Source organism: Sus scrofa, chromosome 13, assembly GCF_000003025.6.
Source record: "Sus scrofa isolate TJ Tabasco breed Duroc chromosome 13, Sscrofa11.1, whole genome shotgun sequence".
NCBI classification, from domain to species: Eukaryota; Metazoa; Chordata; class Mammalia; order Artiodactyla; family Suidae; genus Sus; species Sus scrofa.
Window position 1 is genome coordinate 78,037,733 of NC_010455.5, and position 22,820 is coordinate 78,060,552.

A 22,820-nucleotide genomic window follows, 5' to 3' on the forward strand; every position below is an offset into this window, starting at 1 on the left:
GTTAGCAGATGTGAGTTATTGTATATGGAGGGGATAAACAAGAAGGTCTCACTGTAGAGCACAGAGAACTCTATTTAATGTCCTCTGATAAACCATAATGGGTAAGAATATTTAAAAAATAGTGTGTATATATATGTAGCAATTTGCTGTGATTCAATTTTTGCTGTACAGCAGAATTTATCACAACATGGTAAATCAACTACATTTCAATAATAAAAAGAAAAGAAGAAAGCATTTCAAGACCGAATCTCAGATTTCTGGCTTTAGCTCACTGGAAGTTGGTGACCAGCTGTTTATATGTTGTATCAGCTTGCTACGGTGGTTGTAGCCAAGTACCATAGACTTGACCACTTAAACGGCAGAAATTTATTTTCTCACAGTTTCTGGAGTCTGGATGTCCAAGACCAAGATGCTGGCAGAGTTGGTTCTTCTGAGGGAGGCATCTTTTCCAGGTCTTTCCTTGTTTTGTAGATGGTGGTCTTCTGCCCGTGTCTCCACACTGTCTTTCCCGTGTATGTACTGGGGTCCAACTTCCCTTTCTTATTGGGACACCAGTCACAGCGGATTAGGGCCCACCGTAATGACTTCGCTTTAACATAATTATCTCTTTAATGACCCCATCTCCAAGTATGGTCCTTTGTGGAAGTACTGGGGGGTTAGGACTTCAACATGAGAATTTCAGGGGGGTGGGGACACAGTTCAGCTCATAATGATGGAGATGACCCAAAGAGGAAGAGTTCTGTGAAGCAGTTAGAGTTTCATGTTGAATATATTAATTTTGAGATGCCTAAGATACATACAGGTGAGAATATCAGACAAACAGTTGTATATATAGAATCTGGAGCTCTAATGTAAGGTCTGGGTTGGGGATACAAATTTAGGAATTGTTGGCAAATTTAAATTTTATTTAAAAGCCATGGGAATTGGACCTATGTGTCTGTGGGGAAGGGCACTTATATACAAGGAACAGAGAGTCCATGTTGAATCCTGTGGATTCACAGAAGCTCTTGCCTCTTACAAGGTGGCAAGGCCTGCCACACAGTCAGTCCTCCAGGCCAGTTACAAGGTAGAAATTAGTTTAAAAAAATTGTGGGGTACCTGGCAATGATCTCTTCTAATGCCAATAGAGGTTTGTTTTTAAAAAAAAGAATCCTAACTATATCATCATTATAAACACAACACATGCTTATTATTAAAAGAATTCCTAAAAATTAAAAGATATGATAAAGTGAAAAGTAAACACCCTATCTTGGACATCTCTTATTCTCCTAGTCTCAGTCCTTTACAGCAGGATTGGCTATGGCAATGGCTTTGTGTGGGCTTGACTTTCTTCCTTTGACAGCACCTTGGCTCAAGCAGGTGCTGAGGGTCTCTTGCTACTTGCTGTCAGGCTTCTGTGACACCATGGCAGGGGACATCAATCCTGGACACTCATCCACACACAGCCTTGAAACGTGACAACCCTCAACTGATGGAGATGGAAGCCAGTGGATAAATACTTCTCCATGTTGATCCTTGGGGGGTGGGGGCACAATTCTGAGGGACCTTGTGTATATTTCCTCAGGAGAACATGGCCAGATGGATCACCACTTGTCCATGGTGATGCTCATCTTGACAGCATCCTTATATTGGCAATCCCTCCTTGCCTGTTTCACTCTCCTTGGTCTCTGGAACTCACTTCCTAAATAAGCTATATGCTCATTATACACTTGATCCCAACGTAATCATTCTCAATGCAAATCCATTCCAAAATCTCTCTGTGCACGTCTGTAAGACTAGTAGAAAGCAGACGTAAGTTTATAGATGGGAGTTTCCATTGTGGCTCAGTGGGTTAAGAACTCGATGTAGTCTCTAGTTTGATCCCTGGCCTTGCTCAGTGGGTTAAAGATCTGGTGTTGCCACAAGCTGTAGCAGATGTGCAGGTGTGAAGTTTATAGATGTGGCTTGGAGCCTATGCTGTGGTTGTGGCATAGGCTGGCAGCTGCAGCCCCTAGCCTGGGAACTTCCATATGCTGCAGGTGAGGCTATTTTTTTAAAAAAAGTAAGTTTATAGAAATGAGATAATTTTTTTTTATGGCTTTACTGAGGTACGGTTGGCATGTAATTTTGTCTAAGTTTAAGGTGTACAACACAATGGTTTGATAAACTTGTATACTGCAAAATGATTATCAGAGTAGGGTTAGTTAACACCTCCACTACCTCCGTAATTATCATTTCTTTTTTTGTGGTGAGACTATTTAGGATCTACTCTCTTAGCAAATTTCAAGTGTATAATACTGTTCTATTAACCAGTACAGTATGTATAGTCACCATGCTATATACTGAACTTACTTATCTTATAACTAGAAATTTGTACACTTTGACCAATCTCTTCATTTTCCCCAACCCTCAGCCCCTGGCAACCACTATTCTATTCTGTTTCTGTGAATTTGGCTTTTTTAGATTCCATATATGCGATGTCAGGTGGTATTTGTTATTCTCTGTCTGACTTGCTTCACTTAGCATAATGCCCTCAAGATCCATCCATGTTGTAGCAAATGGCAAAATTTCCTTCTTTCTCATGGCCAAATAATATTCATATAAATTTTTTAGCTTTTTTTTTTTTTTGCCACATCCACAGCATGCTGAAGTTCCCAGGCCAGGTATTGAACTTGCCACAGCAGTGACAATGCAGGATCCTTAACTGCTAGCCTACCAAGGAACTCCAATATTCATATATATTAATATATACATACATATTCATATGTACATACATCCCAAATCTTCTTTATCCATCCATCTGTAGATGTACACTTAGGTTATTTCCATATCTTGCCTATTGAAAATAATGCTGCAATCAAATGGGAGTGTAGATATCTCTTTGTGATATTAATAATTTCAGATAGATACCCAGAAGTAGGATCATATGGTAGTTCTATTTTTAATTTTGTAAGGAACTTCAGTACTGTTCTGCATAGTGGCTGTACCAATTTACATTCTCACCAACAGTGTGCAAGTGTTCCCTTTTCTCTATATCCTTGCCATAATTGTTATCTCTTGTACATCTCTTGTCTTTTAGATGATAGCCATTCCAACAGGTGTGAGTTGATAGTTCATTATGGTTTTAATTTCTATTTCCCTGATTATTACTGATGTTGAACACCTTTCGGCTGTACCTGTTGGCTGTTTGTATGTCTTCCTTGGAAAAATGTCTCTTCAAATCCTCTGCTCATTTCAATTGGACTAATTAATTTTGCTGTTGAGTTATATTAGTTCCTTATGTATTTTTTAAAAGTCTTTTTAGGGCTGCACTGGTGGCACATGGAGATTCCCCCCTAGGAGTTGAATCAGAGCTGCAGCCGCTGGCCTATGCCATAGCTACAGCAATGTGGGATCTAAGCCATGTCTATGACCTACACCACAGCTCATGGCAATGCCAGATCCTTACCCACTGTGCGAGATCAGGGATCGAACATGTGTCCTCATGGATACTAGTCAGATTCATTTCCACTGAGCCACAGTAGGAACTCCAGTTCCTTATGTATTTTTGATCTCAACCCCTTTCAGATACACCATTTGGAAACATATTCTAGGTTGCCTTTTCACCTTGTTGTTTGCTTCTTTTGCTGTGCAGCAGCATTTTAGTTTGTAGTCTTACTTATTTACTTTTGCTTTTGTTGCTTATGCTTTTGATGTCATAGCTAAAAAAAACTGCTTCCAAGACCAATGCGAAAGAGCCTTTACCCCTACATTTTTGTCTAGGGGGTCTTATGATTTTAGATTTCATGTTTAAATATTTAATTCATTGTGCATTAATTTTTGTTGTGTTAGGTAGGGGTCCGGTTTCCTTCTTCTGCATGTGATTATCCACTTTTCCGAATTCCACTTATGGTAGAAACCATTCTTTCTCCACTGAGTATTTTTTTTCCTGATTTTATTGAATTGTCTTTCTGTGTTTTCTTGAAGCTTTTTGAATTTCCTTAAACCAGTTATTTTGAATTCTTTATCAGTAAATTATAGATCTCAATGTCTTCGGGGTCAATTATGGGAAGATTATTGCAATTCTCTGGTAGTGTCATAAATGACCTGTATGTAAAAGACATTGTACTGAGCTAGAGGGGACATAAGAATGGAGGTGTAGTTAAGGGAAAAGATACTCTTAAGCTCTCTTGCCTCCTCTCCTGTTGAGGGCTGTGCCTTGTCTGGAAAATGGCATTATTTCATTCTTTTTTATGGCTGAGCAGTATTCCAATGAATATATATACCACACCTTCTTCTTTTTTTTTCTTTTTGGGCCGCACCCACAGCATATGGAAGTTTCCATAGGGGATGAATTGGAGATACAGCTGCCAGCCTATGCCATAGCCACAGCAATGCAGGATCCAAGCAGCGTCTGTGACCTACACCATAGCTCATGGCAATGCCAGATCCTCAACCCACTGAGCAAGGCTAGGGATCGAACCCTCATCCTCTTGTATCCTTGCTGGGTTTGTTAACTCCTGAGCTGCAAAGGGAACTCCTATATACCACATCTTTTTTATCCATTCCTCTGTTGATGGGCACTTAGATTGCTTCCATGTTTTCACTATTGTAAATAGTGCTGGTCTGAATATTGGGGTTCTCCTTGGGCTTCTGCGTTATTGCTTTCTCCTGTGTCTTCTTCCATCTCTCTGGCTGTCCTTGGTGTATTCCTTTCGATTCATTTGCCCTTAGGATGCTGTTCCTCAAAGTTTTGTTCTGGTCCCCCTCTTTCCTTGCTCACCCTGTATTTTTCTCCTCTCTATAATTATAATTCCCAGAATTACTCCTATAACAACTATAAGATGTAAGTTATTGACCCCTACATCTACATCTACAGTTCAGATCTTACTCCTTAGATTTCAGATCTGTGTATTAAACTGCCTACAAGATATCCCAGAAGTATTTCAAACTTAACATGCCCCAAATTGGGCTGATTACTTCCTAGAAAACCTGACAAAACCTTCAAGTATTATCTTTATCAGTAAACATCAACCCTTATTCTGCTGCTGGGGCCTTCAACATCATTCTAGACATGCCCATCTCCCTTTGTTCCTCACATACAAAGACCAGGTCCTGTTTTTTATACTTCCCTGACATCTCCTATTCATCTCCTCTTTGTAATTTTTTAATTAGTCTTCTTGGCTCCAGTTTCTCCTTATACAATGTGCTCTTCAAGCTATTGTCAGTGTGATTTTTATGAAATTCAAATCTGACCATTTCACTCTTTGGCTTAAAACTAGTTAAAGTCTTCCCATCACCCAAGAATAAAGTCTAGACCCCTTAGCCTGGCCTTCCTGAGCCTGCTGCCATACTCTGCTTAGTGAGAGAATGATTAAGTGAAAGAATCATCATTTGAAGCCACTAATAAACAAACAAGGCATACCAAACAGTTTGAGATCTGTCCCTGTAGAAGCCCACTTATCGTGTTGATAAGCCCATAGGGTGTCCTGAATTAAAAGTTTCAAAGTCAGAGGAAAGATTTATTCTCTGATACAGGAAGGCAATAGCATCTAAATTCAGGGAGATAGGTTTCAGCTCAGCATAACTTTATATGGGGGAGAGCTGGCCACAAAGCAATAGGTTTCCTAAAGTTGTGGATTTCCCACATCTGGAGGAGAACAGACAGGAGCTAAATGACCACAACAGGCAGGCTGGACAAGGGACTCCTGCACAGAGTATTGGATTATAGGACCTCTCATTTCCCTTCTATGAGAAGGAGAAGAGGAAGGGAAAAAGAACTAATTATTAGTTGAACACTGAGTATATATCCTTCATTGTGGTTGATGCTTTATATTTATTGGTTCATTTTTCCTAATGACTACTTTATACAGAAAGTGCTATTACTATTTGCATTTTATTGATGAAGACTCTAAATCTCTAAGAGGTGAGAAAACTTTCTCAAGGCCACCGGGAAGGTAAATGACACCTGGATTATAATCCACCCTAGAGTGATTCTCAAAGTGTAATCCCTGATCAGTAGCATCTGCATCACCTGGGATCTTGCTGGAAATGCAAGTTGTCAGACTTCATCCCACACCTACTAAATCAGAAGCTCTGAGGGGGTGTGGGACCTAGCCATCTATGGTTAAACAAGCCCTCTGGGGGATTCTGATGCCTGCTAAGTTTGAGAACCACTGTTCCATTGTTTCTGATTAGGTACCTGGGAAAATATTAGGAAGAAAGTTCACTTCAAATTTTTGGGGGATGATTTTGGAAAAAAAAATCATCTGCTCTCAGTCCATATGGCATCCATGCTTAGTCCGCTACCCTAAAGCATGGGGCAAGCCAGGGGCTTCATGGTGGGTCCAAGCATCCAGCAGCTCCCGGCAGATTACAAGGTAATTCAGAACTACGTTTTCCTTGAGAACAGCTTTTTGTATCTTCCCCTATTGTTGTGCATAAGGAACAATGAGAATCTGGATTTAAAAAAGACCCAAAACATAACTAAAAACAAAGAACAGCTTCCAATAGGAAATATGGAGATAACATAACTCTTCCCAACCCCTTTCTATAGAATGAGTTCAATAAAAGCAAGAGAAATTTTGTGTTTAAAAGAAAACCAGATAGAACTGCTGGTCGGATGCTGTCATTTATTTTGTTAATTCAGCAACATTTCGAGTGAGACCCAGACACGATAGCATTTAAAAATAATGCAACCTTGCTCTCGATGCAAGTGGCAAAAGCGAGAGGTCTCCATGGAGCTTTGCTAAAGGGAAAAAAAAAAAGAAATTAAAAACCGTCCACTAATGTGCCGGCGAGTAATGAAATAAGAATCTGACACTTGGTGCATTGAAATGCAAACAAGATGTCCCTGTGTTACCCTGGCAATTCATCATAAAGGCTGGTGCATTTCTGCTTATTATACATGAGGTGCAGTGAATTATTACCAGTCGGGTTCTTCTAACAAACTTTTCAAAGTATATACATGATAGGGTCAAAAGAGATTTATATGTGTATGTGTGTGTGTGTGCACGTGCGCATGTGCGTGCACTCATGCTAGGATGTACACATAGAGTGTATGTTCTCTGCCTGTGAATACATGGACCTAAATATATCTGGATTATAAAGGAGAAGTTCAGGAGGCGACTCAGGTATTTAGAAGCATTCTCTTCCTCCCTCTCGCTATTCCTCTCCCTCTGTGGGCAGATATATCTATAGATAAAATTTAGTGCCTGGGAACACCAGCCCAAACAGGTTTTGGGAAATGTGTTGCAAGAGTTTTGGTGGTTAAGACCATCTTGGAAACCTATTGTTGGAGATATGCATCATCATACCTAAAGGAAGACTTGGAAAATAAAGGGATGAAATGTGAGATTTAAAAATGAACCAAGACAAAACCTGAGAGGTGACCAGGTAGGTACTTGGGCTTTTAGTGGTAATGTCATGTGTCAATTTATTCTATCCCCCTAGTGGAAAGACATTTTTTTGTTGACAGGAGGCTGAAGAAAAATAATGCTTTGATTCATTTTATATCATATTTTAGTACAACAAAATCTGAACCATTAACATATTTGTGGAGTTCCCGTTGTGGCACAGTGGAAATGAATCCAACTAGTAACCATGAGGTTGTGGGTTTGATCCCTGGCCTGGCTGAGTGGGTTAAGGATCCAGTGTTGCCATGAGCTGTGGTGTAGGTTGCAGATGCAGCTTGGATCCCACATTGTTGTGGTTGTGGCGTAGGCCAGCAGCTGTAGCTCTGATTAGACCCCTAGCCTGGGAACCTCCATATGCCGCAGGTGTGGCCCTAAAAAGACAAAAGACAAAAGGCAAAACAACAACAACAACAAGACATATTTGTGGAGTGTGTGTGTAAGGTTAGAGTTGGGGTTTGGATATGAGTTTTGCAAAAACTCAGTGAGGCAAGAATGTACATTAATTAGAGCATGGGGGAGCAGAATTTAAATTTTACGGGTGCTACTCATAATCACTCTGAAGAGTTTTACTGTTAACATCATGCATAGGTGGGAAAATTGAGGCTGAGGGAGATTAATTGCACAACCAGAAAGTAGTGGAGCTGGGATTTGAACTCAGAGTCTGGCTGCTTTCAAAGTCTATGAAGCTCTAAAGAGGGAAGAATGGTACTGTGAAGAAAATGCAGTAATGTCTTCCAGGCAGGTTGATTGGGATTTAAGGTGCCCCTTTCTGTTTGCAGTGGGAGTTACAATCAGATGGTGAAAGTGAGGGAAGCAGGAAGAAGGTTGGTGAAGAGAGTGCAAAGATTCCTCTGCAAAAATTTCTAAATACATCTCCTAAACCAATTTTATTACAGGCACAAGGTTGGCACATAAGTGGAATTAAAGAAAGGGACATTTGTTTAGAATATACAGAAAGATATCTGAAAGGATATACATTCAACTTCTATTAACAGCTAATACTGGGGAATGAGATTATGAGACAGGAGAAGCAGGAGCCTCTACTCATTATTCGCGTACCTCAGTTTTGTTTTTAAAAATGTTTTATCATGGAAAGTTTCAAACATACACAAAAATAGAGAGGATAAAATAATAAAAACAAAATAGAATACTTGTCCTGTGCCCCAGCTTCAACAATGATCAATTCATGGTCAATCTTGTTTTTTTTTATCCTATTCCCCCAGCCCATTCCTCAATTCCCTAGCATATCTTGAAGCAAATCCCAGATAGCACAGTATTTACTTAGTAATGTATTGATTGAAAAAGAAAAAAAGTTCTAATATAAAATAAAAAGGAGAAATTAATTTGGAATCTATGATAATTCAAATTGGGTTGGAGTTTCCATTGCCTAGTTAGTTTTTTCTAAAGCATTGATTTTCACACCTGGCTGATCATTGAAATTTTCTGGGAAGTTTTATACTAAATTAAAACAATTTTTTTTTTTTGGGCTACACCTGCTATAAGCAGAAGTTCCCAGGCCAGGGATCAAACCCGTGCCATAGCTGTAACCATAGCCACACTATTGACAATGCCAGATTCTTAACCCACTGAGCCAAGAGAGAACTCCATCTGGGAAGATTTTTAGGCATGTAGATTTCAGAACCCACAGGGTTAGAATCTCCATGGTAAGGCCCAGGGATCTCTGTGATTAAAAAGTTCCATATATGATTCTGATGATGAGCCAGGTTTGGGAACAGTTGGTCTACTTAAGATAAACTATTTCAAGTACCTTCAAGCACTTTGGAAAGACTTAATTCCATATAAGCAGTTGATACGCTAATTACAAATTTGCCTTATCTAGTCATTAAATTAGGTTCCCTAAGGACTACTCTGAATCCTTTGGATTAAAGGAGTAGTTGAATCTAGTTAACCTAGTTCTTATTAGTATATAGCTATAAAATAGAAAAACACATTTTCTTAATATATTCTGCAATTCATACTTATTACCAATGTAATACTAGTCTTTGCTACAATTGGTGAAAACACATGCTTTATTTTTGCCGGTAGATTACCTAATTTTAAGGTGAGAAAATGGAATCTCAAAGCAATTAAGCAACTTTCCTAAGGATATAAGCTGGTTAATAGCTTATCCAGAACAAATGCCAAACATGCACTATGATGTGCACTGGTGTGTCAATGGCAAATAATACTGGGTTCCAATGTTTCAGGAACTTGGAGCTTAGTGAGGGGGATGGACAGGTCTCATGAACAAGACTTCCACAGACTGACAACACCCAAAGCCTAGATCAGGTGACAGCAAAAGTAGTGGGTTAATCACATTAGATAAACTCAAGTGCTCCCAATATGAAACTGTTTTAATTTTTTTCAGAATAGAGCTTAATTTCTATTTTGAGTTTTTATTCTGACATCAAATGGACACTTAATTCCCATCAATGTAAATATCCTGGCCAGTTCAGGATTTCCTGACCTTGCCATCCATGGGGTTGGAAATGAGTTCTGGGGGCATCAGAATTTTTGGCAATCAGAATGCCAAGATGTTTGGAGATGGGGGAGCCCACTGTCATCTTCCACACTGGCATCTTTGAGCATCTCATCTCCATGTGGTCCATAAGGGCTTGCCCATGTAGATTACAGCTATGCCTCTTTATCCCAACCACAAGGCTTCTTCATGTCTGGGTCTTAGCTGCTCCCACGACCCTCTTGTCCCCAGACAGTTGGTTGTTCCCTGCATTGTGCTGGTGTGGTATAACAGGAAACATCTATTTGGTCTTTGTCCTTTGTTTCTGGCACAGAGCTCCAAAGACCTTTGGAATTTCCTGAGTGATAAATTTGATAGGAGCATCTTTTGTCAATCATAACAAGCCCCTTCAACCATACATGTTTATACTAATGGAATTATTCTTAGTGGGCCCATAGAGAGTTTTGAGATGGGACTGGTCAACAGAAAGACCAAGCCTTGATTAGAAGCTTGGAATTTTTAGGCCCATCCCCTACCTCGACCTCCAGGCTGGAGATTGATTTCAATCACCAAGGCTAATGATTTAACCAATTATACCTATGTAATTAAACCACAAAAAAGTCTCTTAATTGGCCGGGTTCAGAGAGTCCTGGGCTTAGGGAAGTTCTATGACTTTTACCAAGTACTGAGTTCCATCTGGGAATTGAGCACAGCTCCTCCTTACCCTTGGATCTCTAAATCTATCTGGGAGTATTATTGTGCACACTGCCTCCAAAATCCTTGGCTTGGTGTGTGTGGGGGGGTTGATGGGGGCAGATTGGGAGAGGTGGGAGAGTAAATGGCATGGGTACTCCTTTTGGGGACTCACCAGGGTCCAGGTTTCTTCCTTCCCACACAGTAACTTTAATACTGGTTTTTGATGTCCTGATATTCCTATAGAGTGTACTTACTTTTCAACAACAAATGCCCATGTGTTTCCTTTAATCTTCTCTCCCTTTTATCTTAGCTCCCCAGATTATGGAATATAATGCAGTCTCCTGTGTGTGGATATTGGGAAACAACTTTGAATAATAACAAACATTCTTTCAAATCTTTTTATTTATGGCATAGGCTATGCCCTAGACATCTTCAAATTTCCGAATGTCAGTGCTCTCCAGCCGAGACCAGGAAGAAAACACCTTAGTTGGACAAATTTGGTTTTCTATTTGGTACAGTGAGGGAAAGCAAGGGCCATAAAGAACAGGGGTGTTGTAGGAGTTCCTGCTATGGTGCAATGAGATCTGAAGTGTCTTGGGGGTGCTGGAATGCAGGTTCAATTCCTGGCCTGGCACAGTGGGTTAAGGATTCGGTGTTGCTGCAGCTGCAGCTTGGATCTGAGCCCTGGCCCTGGAAATCCATATGCCACAGGGCAACCAAAAAAGAAAAGAAGAAAAAAGAAAAAAAAATATAAGTTAAAAGGGTGTTAGAAAGAACTGATTTTAGAATTGGATTGTGTTCAGAAGTTTTGAAAGGGTTTAAGGAAATGGGGTTCTGCTATGGATTAGATGCTGTCAGGAAGTAGAGTAATTCTATGACTGGGTATCTAATACATTTTACCTAGGAGGGAAGGCTAGGCAGAGGCTAAACTATAGTAGGTAAAGAAGTAGCAGTTATTCACATTAGCTGGGGGAGGTTGATGTTGGGTATTTTTGTAGCTTGGAGAATGTCCATGCTTTGGCTGTGATTGGACATGATTATGGAGTGGTCTTATTTTTGTCCTGAAACCATGCTATGGTTTCATAGTAGCCTTGTCTGATATTGATGTTCTGTGAAGGTTTTTTTTTTTTTTATGATTAACAGGAGAACACCAGGCCTGTCTCTGGGTACCAGGCAAATTTCTAGCAAATCCAAGGCCAGACTCATACTATTCTTTCCCAGTATGAACCCCAGGTCTATGTCCCCTAAATTTTTTTTAATTTAATTTTTATTTTATATTGGAATATAGTTGATTGACAATGTGTTTGAAGTTTATAGCAAAGCGATTCAGTAATATACATATATCCATTCTTTTTCAGATTCTTTCCCCACATAGATTATTACAGAATATTGAATTCCCTGTGATATATAGTAAGTCCTTGTTGATTATCTATTTCCCTGAATGGCTTTTTAAGCACAAAAAGCCAAGGATACATCACTTATGTTATCCTATGTTCTTTAAGTCTAGCTCCTTAAAGAGAGAACTTCCAAATATAAGGAAATCTTGGAGGAAATGACATCAATTAAATATTAAAACATTTCTATTATTTGCATGATGACAGATGATTGATGCCATGATGAGCATCATGACTGGAAAAACTACTACAGCCTCTTCCCAGAAATGATGATGTTTCCAATGCCTTTTTCACCAAAACAACGGAGAGGGAAGAAAGGGTATTGCAGGCAGAGGGAAAAGCAAGCATCAGCCAAACTGGGGATAGTGGGCATGCACTTAGTTGTCAATCATGGCTCTTGTCTTGCTCGTAGTCCCTTCTAAGTAAAAGCAAGAGATTCCACCTCTGTCCACAGCTGATGGGACTGGAAGTGCTTACTGACCCCAGGGGCAGCCACGCTGCAGGCTGGTCAGCAACCTATGAAGTTGCACTGCACACAAAGAAGAGGTGGGCCAAGCAGGTTTGTTCTCCCGGGTATGTGAACTAGAAGATGTCCAGAGAAAGAGGTTGTGAGGAGCTAGACTTGAAGCTTAAGGGCTGTGTGAAGAGGCGCTGTGAGGACGAGAGGGAGCTGAGAGGGGTCATGGAGAGTCCAAGTTATGAGGGAGCAGGAACTCAAGGCAGAGAAATGGCAGGCTGAAAGAAGAAGCAGTGAGGAGCCTGCAACAGACAAGCTCCAGAGAGAGAAGATTCCTGACAATAGCTGAATCCTATTAGTGTGAAGTGGCAAAGTAAAAATCCACTCATCTTGAGGGTCTTCTTTTTCTGCAGGGGGGAAAGCAGGAGATAGATGTTGAAGCAAGAGATAGATGGGTCCCAGGCTGAGCAACTGTAATCTGTTCCCTGTGGACAGATAATGTCAATATAGGAGCTTGGATAAAAGATAGAAACCACCTACTTCTCATTCTTGAGGTAAAGGACACCTCTGGAATGGAACTACACACTCACAGAAAGGTTCCTCAGGGATTAGAGAAAGGAGGGGCACCAGACCGTAGTATGTCCCGTCAACTTCGCAGAGACCCTTGCGCTGGAATCCATCCTGGCCAAAAGATGCACCTGCACACAGGGGAGGGCCCTGAGTCAGGCTGAATGTGGGCTCAAGGACAGACAGAGCAAGATGATTGGCCAGAGGAAGCCAGGGGAGGTCTGTCCTCATACAGGTGATTTAAACCACCTCCAAAGCACTCTCTTTCATTTTTGCTCTTTCTCTCTGTCTCTGTCTCTCCCTCTCTCTCTTCACTACCACCCCCACCCCAAGCCTGCCTGTACCTGTGCTTTCTCCACACCTATCTTCTCTCCTCTCTTAATGAATACTTGTTTGCCTCACTACCCTCAATCTCTCTGCAGAATTCTTTCTCTAAAGGGACAAGTTCTGTGAGCTGACATCAGGTGGCTAGGGTTCAGCATTCTCACCCCACAGCCACCCAAGAACAATATGACCAGAAAGTCCCCTATTTCTGGAATTCAAGTCCTTTCCTCTTCGTCATTGCTTCACATGTGTCCTTTAATGTCCCCTGCCCAGACTTAAGTATTTGCAATGGAAAGAACTCTAGTTGAGGGAAGCAGGGACTAGACTCAGGTGTCTGCTAAGACCTGGAGTTTATAGATGCCCCAATAGAGCTTGGTCTATTGTAAGTGACAGAAAGCTCAACTCAATTTTGTTTAAGACCAAATAGCTTTCCCAAAGGCAAGGTTCTTGTCTCATCGTAGAAGGAATTCAGAAATGAGACGGAAATTGAGAAAGTGAGGATTTATTTAAGTGAGAAATAAACCTCTTAAAGAGAGAGAGGCAGAGAGGCAAGTTTATCTGGCACCCTGGTTATAAGGGGCTGAGTTTATCTGGCACCCTGGTTATAAGGGGCATTCAAATGAATGGGCAGAATATTCACTGGGAAGGAGGGGCTTAATCACACCTCCTGATTTTTTTTAGAGCGCCACCTTTCCAAAGGGAGGAGGAATTTTTGTCTTTATTTAGCTTTGATTGGAAGTGTCCTGGCATTGTGCATGATAGGAACGTCTTACCTGCAAGGCTAATTTTATTGTATAATGAGCAATAAGTTACCTTTAGAAGCTGGAGGTTTGTGTCCTTTTCCACATTTCTTTGTCTGCCTCCAGGACACCTATTACCTCAAAATATATGGTGGTTTTCTTTCAGTCTAGAGGTTCCTACTTGTCTTCGTCTGCCCTGCTGTTTACATGATGTGTGGTTTCCTGCCACTTGGCCCCAACCCTCCCTTTCTCTGCTCATACCTACTGATTGGCCTGCTGTTACAATAGCATTGTATTGTCTTATAACTGAAAAGTGCAATAGTTAGCTTCAAGCTACTGGACTGGGGGCCTCAGACACTGCCCTCAGGACTCTCTCCCATATCTCTGGTCTGTTTTCTGTGTTGTCTTCAGATAGGTTCTCTCTAGGTTTACATTCTATGGACATGGAGTGTCTGCTTCTGCAAAATCCTGGGAATGAGGATTGGACCAACTGGAATCAGAGACCTGTCCCAGAACAAATCCCCAGGGCTGTCAGAACTTGGTGAATTGGTGGGACCAGTCCTGCTCAACCTCATGAATTAAATGAAGGGCAAATGCTAGACAAACACATTTAGCCACCTGTCAATGTCTGCTCACCTGGGTGCGCATGTGCCTTTAAATGCATTCATAAGTTCCAGGTTCCAGGAAAGGAGGAGCTTAGACAAGAAGGCAAAATAGAGCACAGCCATTGTCTGGACATGAATGCATCTTTTAGCATAAATAAAAATTAGTTCAGAAACCAATACACTGTGAATCTACTTTCATTACTTTTTTTTTTTTTTTTTTTTTTTGTCTTTTTGCCATTTCTTGGGCCGCTCCTGCGGCATATGGAGTTTCCCAGGCTAGGGGTCTAAACGGAGCTGTAGCTGCCAGCCTACGCCAGAGCCACAGCAACGTGGGATCCAAGCCGCGTCTGCGACCCACACCACAGCTCAGAGCAACGCCAGATTGTCAACCCACTGAGCAAGGGCAGGGATCGAACCTGTAACCTCATGGTTCCTAGTCAGATTTGTTAACCACTGTACCACAACGAGAACTCCTCATTACATTTTTAAATCTTCCATAATAACTCTGGAAATTCATATAGAGGGTGGCAAACCATGATCAGAGGGTCATAGGACCATGGGAAAATGAGGTTCTCTATGAACCTAGAAGCAAACTAGTACTGGTAGCAGAAAGGTAGGTCCTGGAGTCGAAAGAGTTAAGCTGGTCCTGTCACCTACTGGCTTGAACCATTCAACCCCTTTAAGCTTGAGAATCTGTAATTGGAGATGGTGAGAGACATTTTGTGTTGCTGGTGAGGGTTAAATGCAAGATAAGATGAATGGAACATGGGAGGTACTGACTAATGGTAGCTATTGTGATCTGGAGCCTGATTCACGGCTATATAGATCAGCTCTGCAAGATCCTTCCACCTTTAGGGAACACACACAACCTCTTTTCAGACTGCCTGTTGGGCTTCTCTGCCTGAGCTGACACTCAGCTGACCCCGGGTAAAGAAAAACCCTGGTTGAAATCAGTTGACAATGAATGCTTTGAAAACTATAGGTAGAATTCAACTGATAGGAAGTTAATAACTAGCTGGATCCTAAGTTGCCTGATAATGATTAGAGAAAACACATATCAGATAGAATTCAATCTATTTTCCAAACTAGTGTGTGCATATGATTATAGACTCTTGTTATAAATGGAATCCTAAAATGTTATACCCGGGAGTTTGTAAAGCAATATTTGTGTATGTGTGTGTAAGCACTTGTGTGCATGTGTTTTGTGCGAGCAGGAGGAATAGTGGTGTTGCTGAGGGGGTCATGAATTTGGGAACAGGCTGATGAGGCCCCTGACAGGTGATAGGATCCTTGCCAAGCCCGTTACTGGAACTTGGGGATGACTGAGGGGCTTGGGTTCCACTTAAGGCTGCCCTTTCTTGGGTTGCCTGCAGGAGAGAGCAGGCCCAGAGGAAACATCTAAACGGAGAAATCAAAAGCTGGTTTTGAATGAACCTTGCAGCAGCCAGTGTCGTAAGAGACAGTCAGTGGGAAGCTGACTCTGTGGCTCGTGAACTAGGCACCAGGGTAGATCTTCTCTACCCCTGAGCAGTGTATGCAGCAGGGCACCTCCTGCCTCATCCTAGAAAGCCAGGTATAATATCGACATGGTCAACCAGCTCCAAATCAAAGCCCACGTGGACATCATCTTTCATTGACCCTTTCTCTTGCTTATTGGAGAGGAGTGGTGTAATGCATGGGGCAGTCACTTGACAGATAGTTTTATAAAGGTTAAAAATACCAAATTTTAGGGCTTATAGTTAGTATATACTGCTAGCTTCCAAATTCGATATTTCTAGGCCTGAAATACAGTGCAATGAGTTTGGTCATTAATTTGTTCATTTGTTCATTTCACCCTGTCTTCCTTTTGAATTAAAAGCCACTGAGGAACAAGAATATAGATACACTTTGAACATCAGTTTACATGTTAATATAATTGATCATAAAAATAGAGTTCTGAGTTACCTAGAAGAAAGGGAAACACATGTTATCTGATAAAGGGAGGCATACCAGCACACCTGGAGAAAAACTTCCTTGTGATCATCCCTAAGTAAGGCCAAAAAAGCTTGTACGTTCCTCTAAACCAGTGGCTCTGCAAGTGTGGTTCCTGGGCTGTCATCGTCATCATTATCATCATCATCTGGGAGCTTGGTGGAAACACAGATTCTCAGGCTCCACCCCAGACCTAATCAGATACTCTGTGGGGTGGGGCCCAACAATCTGAGCATTAATTAGCCCACTAAGTGTTCCTGATGGATGCTGAAATTTAAGAACCATTGGTTTAAATGTCATGGTTAGATGTTGAAAGAGGGGCCAGATGGAGTTATGGGTTAAGGATCTGGTGTAGGTTGCAACTGTGGCTCAGATCTGATCCCTGGCCCAAGAACTCCATATGCCAAGGAGCAGCTAAAAAAGAAAAGAAAAGAAAAAAAAAAAAAAAAAAAAGAGGGGCCAGGTGTTACTGCCTGCCTGCCTGGTTTAGCATGGCCTCAGCAATCTGCAAATACAGGTGACCCATTTCTTGGCCTCCCCCATGCCTATGGTCTTTGTATAACACTGGAATGGAGAGGCCAGAGCTGTCTGTCACCAGCTCTTTTCACACCCTACTTGTTTTTACAAAGACGATGGCTATTTTTAGAAGAATATTCTATTAGTTTTTTCACATTCAGACTTGCAGTGATGTAACATGAATGTGCCTTTGCATTTTCTTCAGCTGCAAATCTTTGTCAGTATTGCCAGGGAAAAACCCCTATAAAATATAACTAGTGTAATTTCTTCTCACTTTCTCCCATAACATGTGTCTTATCATTTTATTAGAGGTAAAAATTTTATTTATATCCACTAAGTCTAATCATCGCTTCTTGGCCTTTTGGCTAAGATCAAGTGTAGTATCCACTAAGTCTAATCAAAATTTCTAATTCCTCATAACTCACATTTGTATTTGTCTTCTCTATCAGCACACACATCTATCGGGTATTTGCAAAACTCGCTTTTCGCTTTCTGTGGAATTTCATGCTTTCGATTTTTTTCCTAAAGCAAACTGAGTGAACAGTCTTCATAAGATTAAAATGAAAAATCTAAATAGTTGTCTTTGAGTTTCAAAGATAAATGAGAGACTTGATGTTTTGATTTTTATTCAGGTGTATCATGCTGTATAGACTCTCCCAATGTACATCACACTGTTGAAACATTTCCAGGGATTCTGCATTGAAAGCATATGAAATTTTTGGCTTCAGTCAAGTAGACTATCATAAGTATGATCTTTCTTCTTTGGGCCACCCTCTCTAGGACAATGCCACTTATTATCTCTCTGTGTAAAAGCACACAGTTTTGATTGTTGTAGCTCTATAACGTCTTGAAATTGGATAGACTGATTCTTCCCAATTTCTTCTTTTTTTCAAAATAACTGTAATTGTTTTAGTTCCTTTGTCTTTCTATGTAAGTTTTAGATTATCTTTTTTTTTTTTTCTTTGCTTTTTTTTAGGGCCGCACCAGCAGCATATGGAGGTTCCTAGGCTAGGGGTCATATCAGATCTGCACCTGCCAGCCTACACCACAGCCACAGTAGCACAGGATGGAAGCCTCATCTGCAACCTACACCACAGCTCAAGGCAACACCTGATCCTTAACCCACTGAGTGAGGCCAGGGATTGAACCGGCAACCTCATGGTTCCTAGTCGCATTTGTTTCCACGATGGCAACTCCCACGTTTTAGAATACTCTTGTCTATAGCTGCAAAAATTCTTGCTGGGATTTTGGTAGGAATTTTGGTAAACAATGTTATCATTTTGGGGAGACTGGCAATCTTTACCATGACATCTTAACCATGCTGAATTTTCCAGTCCATGAATATGGTATGGTTTTCCCATTTATTTAGATCTTTGATTTCTTTCATTATATATTTTTCAGTAAAAATACTCTGATATGTATTTTATTAGATTTATACCTATATTTTTCATTTTTTGAGAGATTGTGAATGGTATTGTGTTTTTAAATTCAATGTCCATGTGTTCATTGCTAGTATATAGAAACACAATACGAAGTTTTATGTTTATCTTTTATCCTGTGACCTTGTTGAATTTACTTATTTGTTCTTGGAGTTTTTTTATTGTCGTTGTTTGTTTTGTTTTTTTTGGGGGGGGAATCTTGTGATTTTCTGTGTAGATAATCATGTCATCTGCAAATAGATTCAGCTTTGTTTTTTTCTTTTCTGATGTGAATGCTTTTTCTTGCCTTATTGCACTGGATAGAATGTACAGTATTATGCTGGGTAAGAGTGATGAGAGTGAATGAACATCCTTGCCTTGTTATTGATTTTAGAGGGAAAACATTCATTTTCTCACCATTCAGTGTGATGATATTAACTGTAGGTTTTTTGATATATAATATTTATCAAGTGGAGGAAGCTTTCCTCTATTCCTATTTCTCTGAGAGTTAAAAAAAATCATGAGTACGGATTTTGCAAAATGCTTTTTCTGCATTGATTCATAATATGATTTTTTTTCTTTAACCTGTTAATGTGGTGGATTACATTGATTAATTTTTGAATATTGGACCAGACTTCTATCACTAGAAAAAAAATCCCATTTTTTTTCATGCTGTATAATTCTGTTTCATATACTGCTGAATTCTATTCTATTTGCTAGTATTATGAAAAGGAGTTTTACATACTCAGGAGGGATATAAGTTGGTAATTTTCTTTTTTTTATACTGTTTTTGTCTGGATTTAGCATCAGGGGAAAACTAGCTTCATAAAGTGAATTGGAATCTGTTGCTTCCTCTTCTAGTTTCTAGAAGAGATTGTATACAATTGGTGTTAATTCTTCCTTAAACATTTGGTAAAGTGCTCCAGTGAAACTATCTGGGTCTGGAGGTAAGAGAGACCTCCAGGTAGTCTTAAAATTCAAATTTCTTAATAGCTATAAGTCTATCCAAATTACTTGTATTGTATTGAGTGAGTTGTGGTAGTTTATGTTTCTTGAGAAAGAGGGTCATTTTATCTATTGTCATATGTATGTATCTACAAGTTCAAGAGTTGTTTATCATATTCCTTTATTTTTCTTTTGATATCTAAGTATTTTTAGGATATTCCATATTTAACTCCTGATATTTGTAACTTGTATATTCTCTTTTTTTCCTTCTCAGTCTTGCTAGAGGTCTGTTAGTTTTATGGATATTTTCAAAAACAGCTATTGTTTTCATTGACTTTTCTCTACTGTTCTTCTGTTTTCAATGTAATTGTTTTCTGCTCTTTATTAAGTTTTCCCTTCAGCTTCCTTTGTGTTTCTTTTCTTTATTTTTTTGGTTCTTGAGTTGAGAGCTTAGATTATTGATTTTAGATTTTTTTCTTTCCCAATGTATGCATTTAGTGCTATAAAATTTCCTAAAAGCACTGCTTAGCTCTGTCCCACATATTTTGATAGGTTGTGCTCTCATTTCTATGCAATTCAGTTTATACTTTGATTTCTTTTGAGACTTCTAATTTGACCCATGGATTATTTGGAAGTATAATGTTTAGTTTCCAAGTGTTTGAAGATTTTCCCATTATCTTTCTGTTATTGAACTTTAGTTTGATTGCATTGTGGTTGTAGAACACACTCTATAGATATCAATTCTTTCAAGTTTGCTGAGGTTTATGTTATGGCCCAAGACATAGTCTATCTTAGTATATGTTCTGTGAGCACTTGAAAAACATGTGTATTCTGTTTTTATTTGGTGGCGTGTTCTATAAATAGTGATACGATTCTCTTGATAGAATGTGTTATTGAATTCTTTGTATAGCTTATTTTCTGTCTAGTTGTCCTATAAATTGTTGAGACAGGGGTGTTGAGGTCTCCAACCACATTTGCGAATTTGTCTATTTCTCCTTTCAGTTTTGCTCCATTATTATTCAGCTCTGTTTTTTGGTACCTACACATTTAGGGTTGTTACATCTTCCTGGTAGACTGAACTTTTTATCATTATATAATATTTTTCCCCATTTCTTGTAATTTTCTTTTCTCTGAAGTCTGTTTCTGCTTTCCTTGATCACTGTTTGCATGATATATAGGTTTCTATTATTTTACTTTAAATATGACTTTATTATTACATTTGAAGTGTGTTTCTTATAGATAGCATATAGTTGGGTCAGATTTTTAAATCCATCTGGTCAATTTTGGTCTTTTAATTTGTCTATTTAAATAATCTACACAATGTAATTATTGATTTGTTAATGCTTACATCTGCCATTTTATTTTTTGGTTTTCTTTTCTCGCTGTTTTATTTTGCCTGTGGCTTGCTTGAACATTTTTTAAAATTCCATTTTGATTCATGTATAGTGCATTTGAGAGTACCTTTTTGTGTAGTTTTCTTTTAGTGTTTGCTCTAGATACGACATTTTATATACATAACTTATCACAGTCTATTGGTGTTGATATTTTTACCAGTTTGAGTGGAATATAGAAGTCTTACTTCTCTTTTGTCCCTTTACTATCTCCTATTTATAACACATTGTCTTATGTATTTCCTCTACATCCATTTAGAACCACATGATTCTGCAAAATTTGCTTCAACCGTTAATCATAATTTAGAAAACTTCAGAGGATAAGAAATCTATTTTACTACCCATACTTTTACCTATCTTGGTCTTTTTTATTTCTTGATGTTTCAAACTTTCTTCTTTTATCATTTTATTTTTCTCTGGATAATTTTCTTTACCTTAAAAAAAAAAAAGGATAAGTATGCTGGTGATAAATTCTTAGTTTTCCTTTATCTGAGAATGCCTTGATTTCCCCTTCATTTCTGAAGGATACTTTGCCAAGTGTAGAATTTTAGGTTGACATTTCTTTTTTTAGTACTTGAAAAATACTGTCACTTTTCCTGGATTCTATGGTTTCTGATAATTAATCTGCCATTATTTGAATTACTTTTCCCTATAGGTAAGGTGTTGTTTTTCTCTGGCTGCTTTCGAGATTTTAATTTTATTTTTAGCTTTCAGAATTTTAATTGTGATGTGACTTGACATGATCTTCTTTGGGTATATACTGTTTAGGATATCTTCCTAAATCTGTAATTTTATGTCTTTTGTCAAATTTGGGAAGTTTCCAGTGATAATTTCTTTGAGTATTTTATCAACCTTGTCTTCTTTCTTATCTCCTTCTAGGACTCCAACGACATGAATTAAATCTATGTTATAGTTCCATAGGTCCCTGAGGCTGTGTTCCCACCCTCCCCAGTCTATTTTCTCTCTGTTCTCTTGCAAACATCTTCAACACCTTTGGCTTTCTCTCTTATTTGGTTACTCCAAGCCTAACTAAACTCAATTACCTGCTTACACCTGTGCAGCAAAACATTAAACATAAAAAGTTCTCAGGCTGGGGAGTTCCCACTGTGGCTCAGTGGAAATGAATCCGACTAGTATCCATGAGGATGCAGGTTCAACCCCTGGCCTTGCTCAGTGGGTTAAGGATCTGGCATTGCTGTGAGCTGTGGTGTAGGTCGCAGATGTGGCTCGGATCTGGCATTGTTGTGGCTATGGCATAGGCTGGCAGCTCTAGCTCCAGTTTGACCCCTTCTGTGTGCCAAGAGTGCAGCCCTAAAAAGTGAAACAAACAAACAAAAACTCAGGATGACTGGTTGTACTTAAATTTGTGATCACACATTTAAAATAGGTGCTTCTTGGGGAGTTCCCATGGTGGCTCAGTGGGTTAAGAACCTGACATAGTGTCCATGAGGATGTGGGTTAAATCCCTGGCCTCATTCAGTGGGTTAAAGATCCAGTGTTATCACAAGCTGTGGTGTAGGTTGCAGGTGCAGCTTAGATCTGGTGTTGCTAAGATTTGACCCCTAATCCAGGAATTTCTCTGTGCTGTGGGTGTGGCTGTAATAAAATAAAATAAAATAGGCACTTGGCATTGTCTGAGATCCAAATCTCCTTCATAGTGGGTTCACTTACTCTCCAAGGTGACTTTTCTTTTCTTATCAAATCTCCTGTAACATCTTCCTTCCTCCTCTCTTGATTAGTGAACTTGTTGCCTCCTTCAAGAATACTCATTTCTCGGCAAACAAATCTTTAAGACTCCCTGCCCCTGTCCAGATATTCTCTCATTTTTGTTACAGTGGAAGAAGAATCCATCAATGTGTGCTGCAATTTCCTTTTCCTCGAACCTTCCTAAAGACTCTGTTCCTGCAGTCACCCTTTTTCTCCTCCCTGCGTCTTGTCTCTCTTTTACAACTGGATCATTCTTGA